Here is a 16,640-nt window from a genome sequence, read left to right as displayed (position 1 = left end):
TCGTGTGTTTTGTGAGCAAATGCTTTTGCATATTCGTAGTGTTTCCTCCCTTAAATGAAGTATCTACTTTGCAAGTCTTGCAAGTTGCCCTGTTGTCATCCGTTCTCGTAAAGTATGACCAAACTTTTGAGCATTTGAGCTACTTAGGCGCCGTATTTCCTGCCAGGTAAATGACGCTCCGCAATGTGGTGACGTCACTCGGGGCGACTGGAATCGATAAGGGAATCGTTTGTAAAAATGGCAAACAATAATAGTGGGAACCGGTTCTCAACAAGAACCGGTTTTCGATACCCATCCCTATCTGCCAACAATCAACACTTCAAACTTGCTAGCTGTTGGCTATCTCTACTCTTTGGTTCCATCATCTCATTAAAAAAATGAGACACAACTGAAGAAACCAGGTGAAACAAATCAATGACAATGAGACACATCGCCACCAAAACAAAACAGACACTCCTAACACGGAGATGAAGACTTGACAACAAGATAAAAGGAGACAGTTAAAGTAATAACTGCAAGAACATGAATTAAATACTTCCAACAGATGTGAGAGTAACCATCGAAACGATAACAAAACTTAACCTTAGAGGAACTCAGCTCCTCCAACGCCCACTTAAAACATTTGAAATACAGTGAAATAAAAATGTTTAGCGCCTGGTAGAAAACCCAGCTTTTGTCCCAGTACATATGAACACAATAGCATGGGTTACTGGAGTTTGGGGTGTGGCTGACTGTCCACCAGGCCTCGCCTCTGCTAATTTAAGTCATTTAACTGGACCTCAAAAGCAACCATGTTTGTGCTCTTGTTGCCTTTTGAAGTATCTTAATGGAATTAATGTTGCAGTGACTGTGAGGGACAAAGCGTCCAAGATATTTGTTCTTCACATGTGGCAAGTGGAATTTCAATAGTATATTAGTCTATTACTTAGCACTAATTAACAGTTAGCTGCATGACTTAATTGCACTCTGTCTCTGTTTCCTATGTGTTTTTATATGTTGTAAGTGACAGCTCCTCATTGCCTGCGCTGTTATTCCTGCAGGCATAACTGCAGCAGAACACCCCCGCTGCTCATGTACCCAGGGTAGTCTTGACTCTCTTGTCAGGACCTCTAAGTATTGATCTGCAACCCTTCTTTATACAGGGAGTGCAGAATTATTAGGCAAGTTGTATTTTTGAGGAATAATTTTATTATTGAACAACAACCATGTTTTCAATGAACCCAAAAAACTCATTAATATCAAAGCTGAATGTTTTTGGAAGTAGTTTTTAGTTTGTTTTTAGTTTTAGCTATTTTAGGGAGATATCTGTGTGTGCAGGTGACTATTACTGTGCATAATTATTAGGCAACTTAACAAAAAACAAATATATACCCATTTCAATTATTTATTTTTACCAGTGAAACCAATATAACATCTCCACATTCACAAATATACATTTCTGACATTCAAAAACAAAACAAAAACAAATCAGCGACCAATATAGCCACCTTTCTTTGCAAGGACACTCAAAAGCCTGCCATCCATGGGTTCTGTCAGTGTTTTGATCTGTTCACCATCATCATTGCTTGCAGCAGCAACCACAGCCTCCCAGACACTGTTCAGAGAGGTGTACTGTTGTCCCTCCTTGTAAATCTCACATTTGATGATGGACCACAGGTTCTCAATGGGGTTCAGATCAGGTGAACAAGGAGGCCATGTCATTAGTTTTTCTTCTTTTATACCCTTTCTTGCCAGCCAGGCTGTGGAGTACTTGGACGCGTGTGATGGAGCATTGTCCTGCATGAAAATCATGTTTTTCTTGAAGGATGCAGACTTCTTCCTGTACCACTGCTTGAAGAAGGTGTCTTCCAGAAACTGGCAGTAGGACTGGGAGTTGAGCTTGACTCCATCCTCAACCCAAAAAGGCCCCACAAGCTCATCTTTGATGATACCAGCCCAAACCAGTACTCCACCTCCACCTTGCTGGCGTCTGAGTCGGACTGGAGCTCTCTGCCCTTTACCAATCCAGCCACGGGCCCATCCATCTGGCCCATCAAGACTCACTCTCATTTCATCAGTCCATAAAACCTTAGAAAAACCAGTCTTGAGATATTTCTTGGCCCAGTCTTGACGTTTCAGCTTGTGTGTCTTGTTCAGTGGTGGTCGTCTTTCAGCCTTTCTTACCTTGGCCATGTCTCTGAGTATTGCACACCTTGTGCTTTTGGGCACTCCAGTGATGTTGCAGCTCTGAAATATGGCCAAACTGGTGGCAAGTGGCATCTTGGCAGCTGCACGCTTGACTTTTCTCAGTTCATGGGCAGTTATTTTGCGCCTTGGTTTTTCCACACGCTTCTTGCGACCCTGTTGACTATTTTGAATGAAACGCTTGATTGTTCAATGATCACGCTTCAGAAGCTTTGCAATTTTGAGACTGCTGCATCCCTCTGCAAGATATCTCACTATTTTTGACTTTTCTGAGCCTGTCAAGTCCTTCTTTTGACCCATTTTGCCAAAGGAAAGGAAGTTGCCTAATAATTATGCACACCTGATATAGGGTGTTGATGTCATTAGACCACACCCCTTCTCATTACAGAGATGCACATCACCTAATATGCTTAATTGGTAGTAGGCTTTCGAGCCTATACAGCTTGGAGTAAGACAACATGCATGAAGAGAATGATGTGGACAAAATACTCATTTGCCTAATAATTCTGCACTCCCTGTATTAAGAATATGGACGTTTGCTCTCTTCCCAAATGCACTGAGAACAAAAACCACCAAACATCTGCTGTGATTTTGTGATGTTTTCTCAGAGCCCGACATTTTCCACGAGCTCTTTCCAGCTGAAGCTGCCCTGTAAAAATAATCCAGTGACAGGGAAGACGTACTGTTTGTCATCTAATGAAAACATTTTCTTGCCTGGGGAACAATGGGACGAGCGAAAAACAAAGCACTCTGAGGAGTGACGAGCAACTCCTCCAAAGGGGCCGCCGGGGTTTGGGGAATCTTTTTTCCGCAGATGCGGCTCTGAGGCCCGAGACGTGTTGATGTCCTGAGGTGGCGTTCGTTTCCTGTCAGCGACGGTGAGTGAGGTGCGAAGGGGCAAGAACCCTGCCTTTGTTTTTCTGGACAGAAAGACACCGGGAAAGGATTCTTTCCCAGGGCGGAGGGACGGGACTGTCAAGATGCTCGCTGCCAGAATACACACAAGTCCGCCATAGATCTTTGCAGCATTTCAACACTCCTGCAGTGTTGTGCACCGTGCTGGAGGGAAGCTAAACAGCACAAAAGCCTGTAGCTGCTCTGCTTCTAATCGTCAGTGTGGGAACACACATTATAATTGTTTGTTCAATTATTTTTCTTGGACGCCGCACCTGCACCTCACCAAGTGAACTCCTGAGGCCAAAGCGCAATTAAGCAGCGCTGACGCCTGTTTAAACAGCAAGGAGGGAGTCAGATAAATACCTTTTTAGCACTCAAGGTAACAAGCACAGGGTGACAGTGAGAAGGCTCACAGGGAGCAATTTCCTATTTATCTGTCTTCTGATTTGACCTCTCTTGACAAGGTTCCTGGGCTTATTACTGTATCTGTCCTACGCTCTAATCATGGCCCATTACAAATGTTCAGCAGGCTGGAAGTGCCAGATGTGGGCGAAGGATAAAGGAAGGCAGCAAGTCGTGCTGACCGGTGTCGACACCCTCTGAAATGTTTAGTGAGATAGGAAATTTCACGGATAAGTAGCTCAGATGTTTGCAGAAATTGTAAATTGTGTTTTCTGACCTCGGCTGGACACTTTAATGAGAGTTATTTTTTTTGCAGAGGGAAGTGCAGAGGTGTGAAGAGAAAAAGTTCAGCGCTTCAGTGAGGACGAGCCCTGCAAAGGTTCATGCACGAGAGAAAATGAGCTTCACAAAACAACATGAGGCAAAAGAAATTGTATATATATATATATATCCTCCAAACTGCACCTCACAAACACTAACACTCGTATTTCACCTAAGACTGAGGCTCTGTAGTATTTGGAAGATGAAGAAGAATATCTTAATTTATCACACTGGCATTATAACGAATCCCCGCAGAGACCTTGACCTCCCATAAGTGCTGGACACATGAGAAAAATAAGTACCTCTCCACCACATACCTCCTCAGGTTCACCAGCAGAAGAGCTGCACTCTATTAATGAAGTGTTATCCATGCATCATAACACAGAGCAAACCGTGTGGCAGCTTTGGATACTTCCTCTTTGCAGACACACCGCTGCTGTTTAGGAGGGAGCACCGTATCGCAGTGAACCTCATTCATATAAACCACTGAGAGATTTAGCCTGCAGAAACGATTGCTTTCTTTAGAGTTCTGTTACAACTATGCACGATAATTAAACAAGATGAAAGTTTCGAATGATCTCAAACGATGTCTGTGTGATGCACCTGTGTAACTTATGGATACAGCTTGCACAATGTTTTCTGGAGAAAGGTTTTATGGTCTTTTAAATCTAAGAGCACTGTACCAGCTGTTAAGCATGATGGTGGTAGCATCATGCTGTTTTGCTGCTACTGGTCCTGATGCATTGAACAAAGTGGATGGAATAATGAGGAGGAGCACTACCTCCAACAGCTAGACAGCTTGAAACTTAGTCACAGTTGGGTGTTTTTAACAAGACAATAGTTCCAAACACAGGCTAACATTAAATCAACAGTAAACCAACCAGTTTAAGTGAACTTTACCAATTCTGCCCAGAAGAGCGGTCAAATTTCAGCCAGAATTATGCTGGAAGCTTGTTGGCAGCAACCAAAAGCATCAGGTCAAGGTATAACTCATTAACCAAATATAAGTGTATGTTCATATTTGAAGCTGCATATATGCTTTGTCCCTGCGCGGATTACAGAAAATCCTACATAAATTCAAACTCGTGCGCTCAATTCTTTTTGTTTTAAAGCCATTAAAGATGTGTGCTGTGCAAATTATCAGCACATCCATGCCCATGAAGAGTGGATCGAAACTACTGGTCACAACTATACTTCCAAAACCCATGTAGCTATGTTTACGTTTTGCACGGTCCATGTTTCAGACAGAGACAGACTGCTTATCTGTACTGGGCCTGCAGCCTATCCCAGTACAGAGCAGGCAAAATATGGGGTACACACTGGAGAGCTCACAGGCCCATTCAGTGTAAGGTGAACAAGGATTAGTTTAAACTTTCAATCATGCAAAGCTACTCTAGTAGAGTCCAAGAACCACAACAAAGAGTTGGAAATAAGCAGGTCCACTTGAAAACATCCTGTCATAATTATTCCTACTTGGGTTCAAAATTTATAGTCCCTCGACACAGTCGCCCTTTTTATAATAAAGTACTGCACGTAGCTACAACTTGTTTACAAACGTGACATGTTTGAACCCACCCCGACATCTGTGCAGTTAAATGGAAATATGTGCATTGCATTAGCATTAAATATGGTTTTTCACACAGAACATACAAATACTAAAGAAATGAAATATTACTTGAAAGCATTTACTAGACGTTGGAGCTGTTTATGTATCATTTTGGTCATTTACAAAGTCCAAAACACCAAAACTCCTCAGATTCTAGCTTCTAAACTTCTGATTGTAGTTCTTTTCGTTTTTCCTTTTTTAAATATATTTGCCTTTTAGGTTATTAGCTTGACATTTTTAAACTCAATCATGCAGTTTATTTTAAAAAATGAAAGCTTTTCCTAATAGTTAAGTTTTTAATTTACTCTAATGAAAAGTCTTCATTTTTTTTTTTTTTTTGCAATAAAACCATTACTTGCTTAACATTTTTGGCATCCGGACTCGTCACTTTAACCATCTTTGCCCGCTGGTGTCTCTGGGAATGACCATTTACATTCACAGCGTATTTACTTCTGGCAGTCGGCTCATTCTGCACAAAGATGCCAGTCAGAGTTTTACAGCTTGCTCTGCTTTACACAGCGACTCTGTCTTCAGTCACACAGCTATCACCCCAGCCATGCATACCTCACTCTCTGCTCGCCATGCTCGCCGCCCTCCATGCATTATTCACAGCCACATTAAAATACCGGGCCGAGAGTGAGAGTTGCATGTTAAGGCAGCTGAATCGGGGAGGTGCCGTCACAACAGCTGAAAGTGTCTGTCACAGAGTTATAAGTTTTTTTTTCCCATAGTTCCCCGGCAGTGCAGCTGCCTAAATGAGAGGGATTAAGTTAACTCCCTGCTTAGAGGAAGAGCAGGCCCTGGATTAGGGCACTGGGCATGGACACAGAGAGCATTCAAGCAGGAGCCACCACTTTTTAAAAAAGAGACGCAGGGAAGAGAGGAGGCAGCGGTGCACAGCCCTCGCAGGGACCTGCGGCCGAGTTGCTTGAACAAATACATTGACAAGTGTAACGCCGCGCCCGCAACATGGAAAAGGGTGTCAGGGCAAAGAGGGGGAACACTGGCAGACACGCCGACGATCACCAGTTCTTTTTTTTTAAATTCCACCTTCCAATTCCACCCGCTTCACCCCTCTCCATCTTTTATCCTAAACTAACACACTGCATCTCCAAGACATACATACAACAGCAGACGTATTCCTTACCCAAAGGCATCACTAGCTGCATCTAAAGTAATTTATTGTATGGTAATTAGTGCCCTTTAAGAACTGTTTTAATATAAGCATAGTATAATATAATATAGCATATCTTAATATAGTACAGTGATACAGAGTGGCTGTTAGGACGTATAATGAATTATAATTATAGAAACTGCAGTTCCTCTGCCGGCCACTTGAGGCTGACTTCAACAATGAGTCAATGCCCATAGAATTCCATGTTAAACGTTTAACTTTACAGTAGAAAACATGATTACTCCTACAGTCCAGTCCAGTTACTAAAAATCCAATTGGCATTTTTCTGGTGAGTGAAGTTTAAGTATTTTATTTCTTAAGTATTTTATTTCTTCTAGCTAAGTTGCCACTGCTAGACAATGGGAAGCTATTTTTACTATGGCATACTGTTGCTGGCTAAGAGTAAAAATAGGACACAAACCTTCTTGTGAGTAAGAAAAATCCAAAAAATGCTTGTGTAATTTAGAAATGCACACAGACTGCTAATATGTTGCAATCCATCTGACTCTGTGTGCGCCAATGGGCACAAATTTTTGACCTCCAATGTTTTTGTCATTAAATTGCTATCATTCACCAACTATGTCACTATTTTTGACTTGAATTTCTGTTTACTTTACATTTAATATGAATTTTATGTGTATGCAGACAGCAACATATTTACAATAAATAGCAACAGATTTGTTTTTGGGGTTTTTTTGCAAATTTTCCTCAGTTATTTTAATATTACAGCAGGAAATTGCATATAATCACCAATTTGATCTTATTGCCAATTAGCGACATTTTCATGCACAAAAGTTCTCTTTGAAGACAGCAGGTGAATGAGATTGAGGTTTCAGACCTTCTACCTGTCTTCAAAGCAAAAATTTCATAATTCAATGGCTTCCCAAGTTCATTGCACGCAGTGGAAATAATGTGGTCTCTATTTTCTTAGTTGAGCGCTGGCTTCAGCTCCAGTTAATGGCCGAAATCAAAGTTAAATGATTGTTTCAGTTGACATTTTGTTTGTATTTTGCAGATTCCTAAAATGTCCAGGGATTAGTTATATTAGTACAAGCTAAATTAAATTAATGAGAGTGGCAAGAAGGGGGTGAGCAGGGGCCCCAAAAATTAGTATGACCCTTGGCTCCTCAAGCATGTCATTCTAGCCATGTAGATATATATATATATTTTTTCATTAAATATTTTTTTTATTATAAGTGGGAGTGATCATACAGGCTTGACATAAACCACAATATTCTCAATGTGGATTCATTTCACAAAGCTGTGGCATTTATTATTTTTATTTTTATTATTTACCCTTATAATAGCAACATCATCCTATAATAAACACAAGGGTGTGAAGGCAAAAATAAAGTTTTCTTTTTTCTTAATATCAGCCAAAAGCTTAATGGTAACAGCCAAGTTTTTTTATTTTATAATTTTAATCACATTTTGAGTCGTGCAGTAAATATGTGCACACCCTGATCTGTTTTCTGAAGCATTCACAGAGGGGGGAAAAAAACCTGGGAAGGAGTGTAGATGAGAACAGGTGGTGAAACAGTGTGAGAAACACGAGGGAGAAAAACAACAGACACCTGCTCGTGAAACCCAACCTGGTTCCTCCATCACATTCCAGCAGAGTTCAGCTGACTGAGCTGCTCAGACAGCGGCTGGGGAGGACACACTCGGCCTCCAGCAGTAAATTATACCGTGGACCGTACACTCAGTGTGACAGCATGGCTGACGCTGCATTAGCACTGCACAAATCTATGTATTTTTGCAGGAATACAACAGTTTCTTTACCCTGCACTACCACTAGCCTTGTATTTAATGCCTGGTAACTATAGGAACAAGTCTTTCACATACCGTAAGGTCTTTACCTTACAATGTAAAGCGCCTTGAGGCAACTACTGTTGTAAGTTAATGCTATATAAATAACACCGAATTGAATGGAAGTAGAAATTACTCTGGCTTTGCAAACAGTATCAGTTTGTGTGCATAATACATCAGCAGGGTGAATTCATGCCTTGGTTAGTTTTCTAAACTGGGATTATTTTTTCTCCAGTGGAAGCTATGCTTCTGTTACTCACTGGATCACAAATTATCTATGAATGTCACCAAACTCTGTTCTGGATAAATGCATCTATACGTGTGGAGAAAAAAGTCACACTAGATTAGACAGAAAGTCAGTAAACAGTCAAAACTGAGGACTTAACAAGCTAATAACATTACCTTGACAAGCTAATAACAAGCTAATGTTATTAGCTTGTTAAGTCTTCTGTTAGGTGAACCGAAGTACAATCCTAAGATCCATCAGCATGCCTGTCAGGGAACGTGGAACCTCTGAAGAAGCAATGCCAAACTTTATTGAGACCTTATTTCCAGGTTTTGGTTGAGAAATTCTTATCTCACTGGCTGGATTACTTCATACTAAAAGTAAAGAAAGTGAAGCCCAAATGGTTGGAAAGAGAAACACCATTTTATTGCATTGCATGTTGTGTAGATCAACTGACTGCGCTGCTTAGTACACCAGAGTCGACAAGGAAAAAGCAAACAGTGTTGGACCAGTGAATCATGGGTGAACCTGACTCAAACAGGCTCTCCTCCACACTGTCCACATTTATAAAGTGCTTTAAAAGCCCTAAAATTACTAATATTACAGGAGCTAGCTAACAAAATACTTAAGCTTCCGAGAGAGCGCTTGAAAGTGGACTGTATATGTGTGTTTTGTAAAATTCATTGTTGTAGCCAGGGGGCAGTACAGTTTCTTTGATTTCCACCTAGTTACAGGTTCTGTCACAAGTTAGCTAACATAAACTAATATAAGTCTTTTAGCAGTAGCCAACCAACCAACCAACCCGGTGACATCAAGTTCTAAACTGTCACAAAATGGAGATAAACATGTTCTAAAACTTTAACTTTAAACACTTATTTCTTAAATCCAGCTTCAGGGACAGAGTTACATCTATGTCAATTTTTGAGAGCGACCTGTTCCCCTAACTAACTAAAACTAACCCGAAATATAGTGTTAGATTAATAAACTGTTTGGCCACAGCTATCACCAGACTTTAATGAAGCTACATAAATCTAAAGCTAAATAAATCTCCGCTGGGTAGTAGGACAGGAGCCCCTGACGCCTAGACTCAGGTGGTGGCAGAAGTGAAGCTGGTGGAGACTTGGATGAGCATCTCTATAAAGCCAGTACAAGGTGGAGATGGCGAGGAAGTGGCTCAGATGTATTAAAGCCTGAGATGCTAAGACCACAGTTTTATAGATTAGCAGCTGAAAGAACCCAGGAATGCAGGTAGCTGAAAGATTACAGATCTTCTTCATTCATCAGAATCTATCTGAAACATTAAAGCTACAACTGAAAATGATTCTGAATTTAATACAGGACTATAAGCATCCTAGGGTAGTCCTCTGGAGACTTTTATTAGCAGATCTTTTGAGTTGTGGAGCGAGACGGTTTTCCTTTCTATCTCACACTCTGCCTGACTTAATCAACATAATTTCCTTTCTAAGTGATCATGAAATGTTTGCTCATCACCGTTCTTCTTGTAGAATTGAATAACTGATGGACACCTGATGTAGCAAAGCTCTGTAACTGAAGCACTGTTGCCACGCTCTCACCAGCGGTCAGATCAACCTGTATGTTTGAGTAAACCATTAACCCACCGCTGATACTCTCTGTCTCCTTCTGGCTGCAGGGTAGAGGAACCAGGCCTCAGTCACGTCAGCTCCGTGACATCGAAGCGACCGTGACACCGCGGCAAACAGCCGATGACTGATGCCTTTTTGTCTTCTGCAGTCAGGACGGATCGCCTGCCCCGCAGACGACTCTAATTGGACCGACAGGTGACACATATGTGGAAACCAGGAGATGATGGCGAAGACGACTTGGATCACGGGACCTGCACCTCACATGCCTCCTCTGAGCAGTGTAAGTGCTCCATTCTGACACTTGACATGACATTTAGGAAACGAAACGGTGCCCTTAAAATCAGCAATAATCTACACGTTAAAGGGCAAACATTGTCCTCCTTTCACCACCAACAGAATGTCTTTACTTACAGCTCGGCTGCTGTCTTTGTTGCTCCCGCTTTCTTCCTTTGGACTGTGTCACTATGGTAAAATAGGCCATATTCATCAATTATCTTGGGGGAAATACCCAGTCATAATCAGGACCGTCTGTGTCCTTTAGTTCTGAATGTTTTCATCAGGGTAAAGTTTTTTAAGCTAATTTTAAACCTTTTCCTGATGCTTCCAGTATGTTATTATTGGATATTTAGGTATTCATGTATGTATATATTTTGCGGGAGTACAGTCTGCACAGGGACCTTTAAATTTATTTACCTGTAAGAGCAACCGCTACACCGTTCCCTCGACTCGTTGTTGCGTCTTCAGTGCACCTGCTGCCCTTTTCTTTCACACCAAAGCAGGTGAAATGGACTCGGAGTGGTTTCTGTTTCCTAACGTGACGCATTGATATCTCTAAAGTTTAACTGGTTTTGTGTTACACTGCGATAATCAAGTGTTCCCATTCTTCTTCTGGTAACAGACCAACATCGCGTTCCTAACGCCTATAGTTTGAGGAGGCTCCTCCTGAAGCAACAGCTGAACTTCTAATCTGTCCTGAAACTAGAGAACGAGCGGGTGACCAGCGTGTTCTTCTGTGCGTCACATCAAAAGCAGAACCATTAGACGAAGCCCTGTCTCTGATATAAAATGCAAACGTCACTCTATTATTAAAACTGTCACTTTGCCTGCCTATGTAGCAGCGTTGGACGCTTCTTTTGTTCATTTCGTGTTTCTCTGAAATGCTGTCAGATGTTTTTAGATTTGTTATATTTATTTAAAAATGCAGCAGAATAGCTTTTACTGCTGGTAATAATGGATTAAAGAAAACAGCAGTTATTACAAATGAAAAAATGCTCAGTTCAAAGCTGAAGTTAAATATTTAAGCAATTCAGTCTCAGACAGACAGTAGGCTCCATGTATATTATAGAATATACTGCATAGTCTGTATGATAACATACCTGAGACTCGATTCTTGCTTGGTAAACGTGTCTCTGATTGCTTTTATTCAAATTCAGCTCAGCTTTATTGATACTGACCTTAGCAAGTGCTTTAAAATCAAACATTTATCTTGTTTGCCAGAATTTTTTTTGGTCTTTCAAAACTATAAAATAAGTTTTTCTCTCTGTTTGCGTCTTTTGCTGCCCTACAGGAGGCAGGGTCCAACTTCTGACCCACTTACATCTGATTGGCTGCCAGAGGGAACTTGCTGGTACTGAAGGATTTAATCAATGTTTCTGTTGAATCTCATTATTTGTTTTTCCACTCACTGCATATCTGTCAGAGGGATAGCTTGAGAGTCAAATATAGTAATGACTATTTTGAAATATTTCTCATTCATAATTACACTGATAATCAAAGGTTGTAGCTGTGTGCTTGACGTTTGGCCTTCCAGTTCATCAGCTGCAGTTCCTCGAGTGGCCACTTGAGGCTGCCTCCAAAACTGATTAATTCCCAATAAACTCCCATTTTAAAATGTCTAAATTTCCAACAGAAACAAACATATTTACAGGCTGCTACAGTAAAAGGTTTTGGTCTTTATGGATAGTTTCCCCCATTACAACTACTATAAAAAACATGGATTGTTATAACATACTTCAATTGTTCATCTAAATATGGTCTGTTTCTGTCACATACAGATGTAAAAAGATAGCTGTGGCCACATATTTTTGTCTCTCATCTTAATTTAGTTACCTTGGATTCCAAGGAACATAAAATTCCCTCTCCATAAAAGTAAAAACACAAAGGGTGTACGGAGTATGGGTGTCCATATACTTTTAGACATGTTTTCCTGTTCCTACAGTCTTTGTTTTGTGTGTTTTTTATACATGTTTGGGCAAAAGATGAAGGCTTCCTTTTTTATAATGAGGCTTGTTTGTTGTGTTTTCTTTTGGTTTCTAGGGTGAAGTTTTCAAATCAGGCACCTTCAAGCCAACTCCAGCCTCTAAGGAGAAAGTTCCTTATAGCGATCAGTGAAATTTCACATTTCAATGCAGCTCTACCTTCATTCAGCGCAACCTAATTACGACCAGTTCCCCTTGAATTATTCTTAAAGCCCTGACAGTGGGGCATCGGTGTAAAGTGCACTGTTTGAAACAGATATTTGTATTTTGCTTGACAAACTTCAGAGAAACTTTTTAGAGGTCTTTGTCATCTGTGGCCCAATTAGCAAAGCAATATTCCAGCAAACAGTCAAAAGAGGAAAAACATATTCTTGTAGGTGGATCATTAGCTGGAAAACGAATGAAAATACCCCTCGATGCTGCGCCCTCACACCCCGAGTGTTTCAAAGAGCAGCCGTTTGTTTTGTGCTGTCAAATCCCCACGTCGTTTATTAGTCCGGGCATCCTCGACGGGCGCCGCAGCACCAAATCCCAAATCTTTGCCCCGGCTTCTCGTCTCACACACATCTAAGCCCGGCGAGGTTCGTGATAGCCCTCCTCCTCCTCCAAACGGAGCAACAGGCCCACAGGCCGGCGAGCGAGCCTGCAGCTCGGTGAGAGCCCTGGGGAAGCTGGATCGAGTCCTATTTGTCAGAGCTTTCCATCGTCACTATTCATCAAATGGGGTTGGCGGGGAGGCGGCGGGTTTCTCTAATGTACTCATGCCATTTTCTTCCCCGCATGAGTGTTTTCTGTTTGGCTGCTGACACTGGGAAAAAAAAGGGCAAATAAGTACTCGCTCTGAATCTTTTCACACACTCTTTCTCCCTGAAACACACACTGGGTGGACGGTGCGATGCTCTCTCCAGGGCTGAGAATTTCCCCTCTCTGTCTTTATCTGCTGGTAAATGTTGACAGACCACTGAACCCTGATGTCGGATTGTGACAGGCTTAGCTGTTTGTAAAGTGTTGGGGTGGGGAGGGGGGGAAGAGAAACAAAGGAGGCCTCTGGTGTGGTGGTTAGCCATCATGGCTGCTCAGCTCACACTGAAAGGACCTCTAACACCATCCCAGCTGCAACCCAACCATCACAACTGCTGCCGCCGCAAAGGCAAGCACTCGGCTGTGCCCCGGTCAGCCGGCTCGCAGACCATTAGGGAAATGGCTGAAGGGTTCTCGCCTTTCAAACCCGGCTGCACCGTTCAAATTAATGAGGAGATTGTCAGCATATCAGAGCTGATGGGTGTGAAGATCGAGGCCCCAGTACAGATCCTGAAAACAAGAACGCTCAGGACAAAACCCACTTCACTGGAGAGTGGCTGTTGTCTTTGGCCTAGTTTGAGCTGCACTTGTTAACTTCAGTTTGCAGAGCAACGCTTCACCACCTGAATCTATTCAAAAAGAGACAAAGAGACTTTGTTTAGGTCACAAAAATCCTACCAAACTGCAAGTTAGACTATGACTATGCTTCTTATTCAAGTCTACAACTGTACAAAGTACTGGAAATCATTTGAAGAATTTAACAAAGACTAAAGCACCAGTCAGACTGGATTTATTTCTTCGGCTGTGATTTGGATCTTGTTCAAAATTTTGTGGATTTGAGGTAAAATGATCCACAATGTGTTTTTGAAGTGGACAATCGAGATAATGACATATCTGTGAAGAGTGGTTTACAACCCAAACTCATTTTAATGTGTAAATGTAATGCCTAAACATAATAAAGTCCTTTTTCAGTAGCTAAACTTAATTCGGTTTTAATGCGTAAACGTAACCAGCTAAATTTATTTGTGCTTAAACTTAACCATTCAATGTATTTATACTTAATTACCCTTTTAAAACTTCTACCAGTGATTTTTTTGATATGAATGACTTGTGAAATGCGTGAAAGGCTCTACCACTACGCTCCAACCTCCTAATGCAGACCTCTTTTGCTTTTTGAAAATGGAAAATATTAATATCGTGGACGTGAGAGCACACTGATGGGATGTCAGTGTTGGGAAATTAGAGAATTTTATGTCTATTTATGTTTTAAAACTATTGTGAGAAAGTGTAGTAGTTTATAATAAATCAGCAGTTTTTAAACCAGTTCATGGGACGGGAAGTCTTGTAGTGGATAACCACTCACTACACTGGAAGCCCCAAAAGTATATATGGTCCCCAAGTCGCACTACACAACATAGCTTTCTTCTTTTGGCTTCATCTCACGGTCTGTCTGTGTCTATAGTTGTCTTCTGTTGTGGCACATATACATAATTCCCCACCTTCACTTCAATCTTAATTCTAAATGAGCTCATTGTCCTCTGTGGCCCAATTAGCAAAGACAAAACATTTTTTTATTTAAAGCAGCCCCACATTATCTGTGCCACAATTAGACGCCAATATGTGATCTTTATCTGGTCGCATTGTCTGGAAATTTACGTCTGATTGGAAGCATTCTAATTGATGCTAATAACATCTCTAAATGCTGATCTATGTTGGCTGTGCTGGTGGAACAAACATGGCATCGCATGTAAATGCAACCAGTATTTAATTTCATTTTATTTTTTGCTGAAACGCCTGTCAAGCTAATAATTTTTCAGTCTTTCCATCACTGTAAAAAGGTTACTCCTCATAACGATCATAGCAACCACATCCACAGCTTTTCTCCTCAGTGGTTTCAAAGTTTTTGGAATTATTTAGCATTTAAAAATCTTTTATACTGACTTTTTATATATTTAGTTTTGTTTTTAACTGACTATGTATGACTTCCCTGCACCACCAGTGGCGAGCAATGCTAACAAGTTAATTTTAGCTTAGAAATGTGTGTCACTGACACAAATAAAGATTATGGTGATTTTATGGATGATAAATACCAGTAATATATCCTACTTTTCACTCGGTTAAAATGTAACTTTTAAAGTACTGCTCAAAAATGTTAGGATTAAATATACAGCTAATGTTAGTTTGGTTATTTTCCCACAAAAGCTAGCTCTGTTTGGCAGCATCAACTAAAATGTAGTCTAGGAAGAAATAAGCAGTTCATTTGTTGAGCTATAAACGCTGGTAACTGCTGCTAATTTGTAATGTCCCAATTTGACCACTTTCTGTTCAAATTATCAGTTATGCATGATAAAATAGAAAAGTGTTTTCAAATTACTTTGTCAGCTAACAATGAGAAATATTTAAAGTAAGATAAAAAGATAGCGAAAATAACAAAAACTTGTTGATATTTATCAACTGTTAACTAGCTAAGTAGCTTTCTTGTTAGCTAATGTTCTAGCAAAAAATCAGCTAGTTTGCCAAACTACTACACTGGCTTGCAAAAGTATTCGGCCCCCTTGAACTTTTCCACATTTTGTCACATTACAGCCACAAACATGAATCAATTTTATTGGAATTCCACATGAAAGACCAATACAAAGTGGCGTACACGTGAGAAGAGGATGAAAATCATACATGATTCCAAACATTTTTTTTACAAATAAATAACTGAAAAGTGGAGTGTATATTGTATATACTGTATATTTGCAAATGTAACTTATTATACAAATTATTATTGATTTATTTAACAATAAATCATGTAGCAGTTTAATCACTGTCTGTAAATCTGGCCAAGAGGTATGAGACAACACAACTGGGTAGCAGCTAGCTATAAGATAAGGAGTACTTTTTTTATACTAACCTTTATCTATTCCCAGGTTGGGAAATGACTGTTACATCAACCAAAACATGAAAAATAACATGGTAAAAATTTAAAAATCTAATAAAATAAGTGGTGAATGTAGTAAATAAAATCTCAATAAAATAAAAATTAACAAAAACACATTTAAAAATTATAAACAAGAGAAATTACACTAACAAAGGAGCTCTATTAAATAGAAAATATGAAATACTGATAGTGCTGTCACATCAAAGTCTTATGGATAGCCTTTAAATGAAGAGCAGTTTGCCAGAAAGCCATGTTTGAGCAGATAAATATCAAAATCTCCTCTTAGTGGTGAATCACTTGGCTTGTGCAGAGATGAAGGACTGAGCTAGCTGTGAGGACTAATGTGAACTGTAGGACACACTGATCATCGACACCTTGAACCCTCTTTGTATCTCCGGCCCCCGATGACGATGGCCCAAAAAACCTTTTACA

At 40.4% G+C, this 16,640-nt stretch overlaps 1 long non-coding RNA gene across 1 annotated transcript; it reads left to right on the top strand.

Moving 5' to 3' along the window:
• Positions 1-10,303: 10,303 nt before the first annotated feature.
• LOC146608234 (uncharacterized) lies at positions 10,304-12,977 on the top strand. The gene is made up of 3 exons (XR_014905113.1): positions 10,304-10,503; positions 11,791-11,850; positions 12,540-12,977. It is a non-coding gene; the product is annotated as an uncharacterized LOC146608234 (long non-coding RNA).
• The last annotated feature ends 3,663 nt before the right edge of the window (positions 12,978-16,640 follow it).

Source organism: Diplotaxodon limnothrissa, linkage group LG23 (assembly GCF_057381915.1).
Source record: "Diplotaxodon limnothrissa isolate DT_005_m linkage group LG23, D_limnothrissa_male_GT1.1, whole genome shotgun sequence".
NCBI classification, from domain to species: Eukaryota; Metazoa; Chordata; class Actinopteri; order Cichliformes; family Cichlidae; genus Diplotaxodon; species Diplotaxodon limnothrissa.
The sequence above is the reverse complement of the archived record's forward strand: the minus strand, read 5'-3'. Positions and strand labels throughout refer to the sequence as shown.